Source organism: Tribolium castaneum, unplaced genomic scaffold (genome assembly GCF_031307605.1).
Source record: "Tribolium castaneum strain GA2 unplaced genomic scaffold, icTriCast1.1 ptg000101l, whole genome shotgun sequence".
NCBI lineage: Eukaryota > Metazoa > Arthropoda > Insecta > Coleoptera > Tenebrionidae > Tribolium > Tribolium castaneum.
The window spans coordinates 35,001-41,538 of record NW_026986698.1 but is presented as its reverse complement, the minus strand read 5'-3'; the positions used below and the strand labels follow the sequence as shown (position 1 = coordinate 41,538).

Here is a 6,538-nt window from a genome sequence, read left to right as displayed (position 1 = left end):
CTTGCGAGATTGCTTTATTTTGTGATTTTGTGGCTCGCCCAGTTCCCCACAGCGAGATTGCGGATGCGGCAAAACGTATTCTCTTACGTTGGCGGTCCTTATGCAATCAAACTTTGTTGAACTAACAAATGTTTGTGATTTAAACAAACAAAAATAATAAATGCGTCAACTCTCTAATATCCGAGCGAGAATATTTATATAATATTCGTAACGTTTATGGATTCGAAAGAATTTCATAAATTCACGTCGCATTCAATCTTGCGAAGAGTGAAGAGAATGTTTGAACTTTTAAATCGGCAAAGGTAAAAAATAATATTATAAATATTATTATTATGCCTTTATTGACCGATATATGTGTTGTGGTGTTTAACGACTACGACGACGATGATGACGATACATTTATCTCTATATCGTACGAAGAAAAGAAGAAACAGCGTGGCGTTACTTTCTTATATGTTAGATTGTTTCGCACAAACGCGCATATTCTTCATCTTTATAAACGATGATGATGAGTATTTTATTCTCTCGTCTGTCTCAAAAAACACAAAAACACAGTTCCCTGGTTGATCCTGCCAGTAGTCATATGCTTGTCTCAAAGATTAAGCCATGCATGTCTCAGTACAAGCCAAATTAAGGTGAAACCGCGAAAGGCTCATTAAATCAGTTATGGTTCCTTAGATCGTACCCACATTTACTTGGATAACTGTGGTAATTCTAGAGCTAATACATGCAAACAGAGCTCCGACCGGAGACGGAAGGAGCGCTTTTATTAGATCAAAACCAATCGGTGGCGGTTTCGCCGTCATCGTACAACTTGGTGAATCTGAATAACTTTACGCTGATCGCACGGTCTCGCACCGGCGACGCATCTTTCAAATGTCTGCCTTATCAACTGTCGATGGTAGGTTCTGCGCCTACCATGGTTGTAACGGGTAACGGGGAATCAGGGTTCGATTCCGGAGAGGGAGCCTGAGAAACGGCTACCACATCCAAGGAAGGCAGCAGGCGCGCAAATTACCCACTCCCGGCACGGGGAGGTAGTGACGAAAAATAACGATACGGGACTCATCCGAGGCCCCGTAATCGGAATGAGTACACTCTAAACCCTTTAACGAGGATCAATTGGAGGGCAAGTCTGGTGCCAGCAGCCGCGGTAATTCCAGCTCCAATAGCGTATATTAAAGTTGTTGCGGTTAAAAAGCTCGTAGTCGAATTTGTGTCCCGCGCCGCCGGTTCATCGTTCGCGGTGTTAACTGGCGTTTCGCGGGACGTCCTGCCGGTGGGCTTAGCTCGAGAGGGCGGCCCAACTCAATCCCGCCGCGGTGCTCTTCATTGAGTGTCGAGGTGGGCCGGCACGTTTACTTTGAACAAATTAGAGTGCTTAAAGCAGGCTAAAACTTCGCCTGAATACTGTGTGCATGGAATAATGGAATAGGACCTCGGTTCTATTTTGTTGGTTTTCGGAACCCCGAGGTAATGATTAATAGGAACGGATGGGGGCATTCGTATTGCGACGTTAGAGGTGAAATTCTTGGATCGTCGCAAGACGGACAGAAGCGAAAGCATTTGCCAAAAACGCTTTCATTGATCAAGAACGAAAGTTAGAGGTTCGAAGGCGATCAGATACCGCCCTAGTTCTAACCATAAACGATGCCAGCTAGCGATCCGCCGACGTTCCTCCGATGACTCGGCGGGCAGCTTCCGGGAAACCAAAGCTTTTGGGTTCCGGGGGAAGTATGGTTGCAAAGCTGAAACTTAAAGGAATTGACGGAAGGGCACCACCAGGAGTGGAGCCTGCGGCTTAATTTGACTCAACACGGGAAACCTCACCAGGCCCGGACACCGGAAGGATTGACAGATTGAGAGCTCTTTCTTGATTCGGTGGGTGGTGGTGCATGGCCGTTCTTAGTTGGTGGAGCGATTTGTCTGGTTAATTCCGATAACGAACGAGACTCTAGCCTGCTAAATAGGCGTATTTCGACATCCCAAATGCCGGCTGGAGCCGGGTTCGCCCGGTCTCTATGTGCGGTTTTTACTGTCGGCGTACAAACAATTCTTCTTAGAGGGACAGGCGGCTTCTAGCCGCACGAGATTGAGCAATAACAGGTCTGTGATGCCCTTAGATGTTCTGGGCCGCACGCGCGCTACACTGAAGGAATCAGCGTGTCCTCCCTGACCGAGCGGTCCGGGTAACCCGCTGAACCTCCTTCGTGCTAGGGATTGGGGCTTGCAATTGTTCCCCATGAACGAGGAATTCCCAGTAAGCGCGAGTCATAAGCTCGCGTTGATTACGTCCCTGCCCTTTGTACACACCGCCCGTCGCTACTACCGATTGAATGATTTAGTGAGGTCTTCGGACCGGTGCGCGGTGGCGTTTCGACGTTGCCGATGTTGCTGGGAAGATGACCAAACTTGATCATTTAGAGGAAGTAAAAGTCGTAACAAGGTTTCCGTAGGTGAACCTGCGGAAGGATCATTAACGTGTAAATGTTGTTGTTTAGTTGTCACACATACACACACATTTTGTCTGTGCTGATCAACAAAAAACACACATACATACACTATTCGTATGATGATCAATTCTCATACAAAATTCTTTATTATGCGTCGAACGGAAAAGCAACAACGGGTCGTCTTGCATTAAGCGGATCTGTTGTTACGTTTTTCGATTTATTTTATAAATCGATTGTAAACGTGCCGTAAACGACGTTTTCAAAGAATTTTTTCGAACATTAACACGAATCAATATTGTCGAAAGATGGTTATGTGCTAACGTTTTATTATTGCTTTCGCAGTGCCGGTCTTAGCGTATTTCCATCATCGTATTCGCTTCGAAAAAAAGTACTAATACACAGTGGTGGTGTATAATTAATGTGCAAGAGATGTTGTTGTTGTTGTTGTAGTATTTGTATATGGTTGGAGTTATTTATAATAACAAACAAGAATGAATGAATGAATAATAATGGTGTCTGCCAATACGATCGTACTTTATGTACACGACTAAAACTTTATACATACAAACCATAATAATAAATAAACTCGAAACAACCAACAACAAAATTAATACGCTACTGTACATACAAATACACATTTATACATACCATCATTTTACTTAACCGATGGTGAGTGATGTTTGAAAAATAAACGCTTAGGCTTACGGTTTTGTAAGCCAGTCTTTGCGTATTTTCTTCATCGTATTCGCTTCGGAAAAAAGAAAATAAAGATGGTGTATAATTAATGTGTAAAAGAGATGTTGTAGTTGTAATTTAATTTGTAAATGGTTGGAGTTTATTAATAAATAAAAGGGGCTGTCTATTCGTCTGTACTTTATGTACAAGACTAAAACTTTATACATACAAACCATAATAATAAATAAACTCGAAACAACCAACAACAAAATTAATACGCTACTGTACATACAAATACACATTTATACATACCATCATTTTACTTAACCGATGGTGAGTGATGTTTGAAAAATAAACGCTTAGGCTTACGGTTTTGTAAGCCAGTCTTTGCGTATTTTCTTCATCGTATTCGCTTCGGAAAAAAGAAAATAAAGATGGTGTATAATTAATGTGTAAAAGAGATGTTGTAGTTGTAATTCAATTTGTAAATGGTTGGAGTTTATTAATAAATAAAAGGGGCTGTCTATTCGTCTGTACTTTATGTACAAGACTACAAAAACGTTTTATAACAATAAAAAGCTCGAAACAACCAATAACAAAATATACTACTACTATACTACTATACATACAAACGCACATTTATAAATACATAAAATCAATTTACTTTATCGATAGTGAGTGATGTTTGGAAAAAAACGCTTAGGCTTACGGTTTTCGGGTACCTGGGTTCCGCATGCGTCGAAGTAATAATTTACTTTAACGACGCGACGAACCGTAGGAATCTAAATAAAAAAGTTTATTAACTTTTTTAGATTCTGTGGGTTTTAAATGATATACGCCCGACTGACGAAGGAACGTTTTGCACTGCCTGTGCTTTTCTTTTGATTCGTTTTTATGTCGACGGACGTTCTTAGAATGCCCACCAAACGACGTATCACACAAAACACCCTACAATTGTATTGTTTGGTAAATATTGTTGTGATTAAGTTTGCAGCTGTGGCGTTTGTTTGAAGAAAACGTCTGGTTTTTCGACATATTTTCTATTTAATAAATATACATAATGCTTATCGCAAAAGGAGCAGAGTTTTATAGACAAAGTTGATAGAGAAAAAAAACCTAATAGATATATATATACGTATTTATAAAACGTTAATATCATCGGGTTATTCTTTATGTAAACTTAAACTATAACTGCATACTCTTTTCGATAAGTAGAAACAAATGCCACTTTAATTAAATAAAATATTATAAAATATAACGCCGAACGTTTCTTTCGATTGGTCCGTTTCTCACATATACATCACAATTGTAATAACCTTAAGTAGTTATTTTTGTTGTTGTGTGATGATGAAACGATTTCGATGTGGAACGGTGCGTTATGTAATAATATTTTAAATTTGTTTGAAAAGATTACCCTGAACGGTGGATCACTTGGCTCGTGGGTCGATGAAGAACGCAGCTAATTGCGCGTCAACTTGTGAACTGCAGGACACATGAACATCGACATTTCGAACGCACATTGCGGTCCTCGGATATACTGTTCCCGGACCACTCCTGGCTGAGGGTCGTGTCAATTTCAAAGACTGCTCGGTTTTTGTCTTAAACACAGCGCACAATGTTGTGTAGACAATTACGTCGGAGCGTGTTGGGTGCAAATATGACGCGTTACTATAATTGTTAATTGATTGTCGGTTGTCATAATAAAATATTATGCAACGTAGACAACAATAAAAACAATATAAAAAAATAACGCGGCATCCTAAAACGCAATAGCGGCTGACATTCTTATTAGTTTGTTGGTACAAGTTGGTTTAGACGTAGCACGTCCGATATTAAAAAGCAGCCACAACGCTTAAATTTCGAACGAAGCGATCGTCGTGTCCGAGACGTTAAAGTTGTTTATATGCATATTTTATGCACTATAATTAACAACAACAACATTCTCGCAACGACGTCAGATCGATGTTTGAAATTGTTTGGAGGCAGCCATATAAACGGAATACGTGTAATTATCGTCTGACAAAATAAAGGCAAATTTATATTTGCGACCTCAGAGCAGGTGAGACTACCCGCTGAATTTAAGCATATTATTAAGCGGAGGAAAAGAAACTAACTAGGATTTCCTTAGTAGCGGCGAGCGAACAGGAAAAAGCCCAGCACTGAATCCCGCGGCCGAAACCGGACGCCGGGAAATGTGGTGTTAGGGAGGATCCGTCATCCCGAGATTGTGCGACGCGTCCAAGTCCATCTTGAACGGGGCCACAGCCCATAGAGGGTGCCAGGCCCGTAGTGACCGTTGCCGATAACGGGAGGATCTCTCCTCAGAGTCGGGTTGCTTGAGAGTGCAGCCCTAAGTGGGTGGTAAACTCCATCTAAGGCTAAATATGACCACGAGACCGATAGCGAACAAGTACCGTGAGGGAAAGTTGAAAAGAACTTTGAAGAGAGAGTTCAATAGTACGTGAAACCGTTCAGGGGTAAACCTGAGAAACCCGAAAGGTCGAAAGGGGAGATTCAGCGTGACTCGATAGCGGCGCTAAATGATCGTGCGACGAACGGCGTACGCGTCGTTCGCGCCTTTTGTTTATGCGAACCGAAGTCGAACGCGTGCACTTCTCCCCCAGTAGGACGTCGCGATCCTTTGGGTGTCGATCTAAGGCCCGCGGTGGAGCCCGTTCGAACGGTTCGCCGTTTCGGACGAACCCGCGGTGTTTCCCGGTCGACTCGCTCGAAGGTATGCATATGGCGCCGGGCCGCTACACAGTTAGCGTCCGACCATTGGCAAGCGCGTTCGTTTATGACGGTAATCGCACCTGGTGTCGGTTCTGTCTACGAATGGCTGTTCGCCAATGAGTTCTCGGACAGACTCGGTTGAAACGCCGATCTGCGACGCTATAGCTTTGGGTACTTTCAGGACCCGTCTTGAAACACGGACCAAGGAGTCTAGCATGTGCGCGAGTCATTGGGACATGACTAAACCTAAAGGCGCAATGAAAGTGAAAGTTCGTCTTGCACGGACTAAGGGAAGATGGGCGGCCGTTACGGCTGTCGCCCCGCACTCCCGGGGCGTCTCATTCTCATTGCGAGAAGAGGCGCACCAAGAGCGTACACGCTGGGACCCGAAAGATGGTGAACTATGCCTGGTCAGGACGAAGTCAGGGGAAACCCTGATGGAGGTCCGTAGCGATTCTGACGTGCAAATCGATCGTCGGAACTGGGTATAGGGGCGAAAGACTAATCGAACCATCTAGTAGCTGGTTCCCTCCGAAGTTTCCCTCAGGATAGCTGGCGCTCGTCGCTTACGAGTTTCATCCGGTAAAGCGAATGATTAGAGGCATTGGGGTCGAAACGGCCTCAACCTATTCTCAAACTTTAAATGGGTGAGATCTCCGGCTTGCTCGAACTTTATA

The 6,538-nt window shown here is 43.2% G+C and overlaps 3 non-coding genes across 3 annotated transcripts in view; all 3 read left to right on the top strand.

Annotated features, from left to right (window-relative positions):
• Positions 1 to 556: 556 nt before the first annotated feature.
• Positions 557 to 2,479, top strand: LOC135267828 (small subunit ribosomal RNA). Its single transcript, XR_010336200.1, has one exon. It is a non-coding gene; the product is annotated as a small subunit ribosomal RNA (ribosomal RNA).
• Positions 2,480 to 4,539: 2,060 nt separating this feature from the next.
• Positions 4,540 to 4,696, top strand: LOC135267826 (5.8S ribosomal RNA). The gene has a single exon (XR_010336198.1). It is a non-coding gene; the product is annotated as a 5.8S ribosomal RNA (ribosomal RNA).
• A 477-nt stretch (positions 4,697 to 5,173) lies between these two features.
• LOC135267824 (large subunit ribosomal RNA) overlaps positions 5,174 to 6,538 on the top strand; it is a 4,037-nt gene continuing 2,672 nt past the window's right edge. Inside the window, exon 1 of the ribosomal RNA XR_010336196.1 lies at positions 5,174 to 6,538. This exon is cut by the window's right edge and continues 2,672 nt beyond it. This is a non-coding gene — a ribosomal RNA (large subunit ribosomal RNA).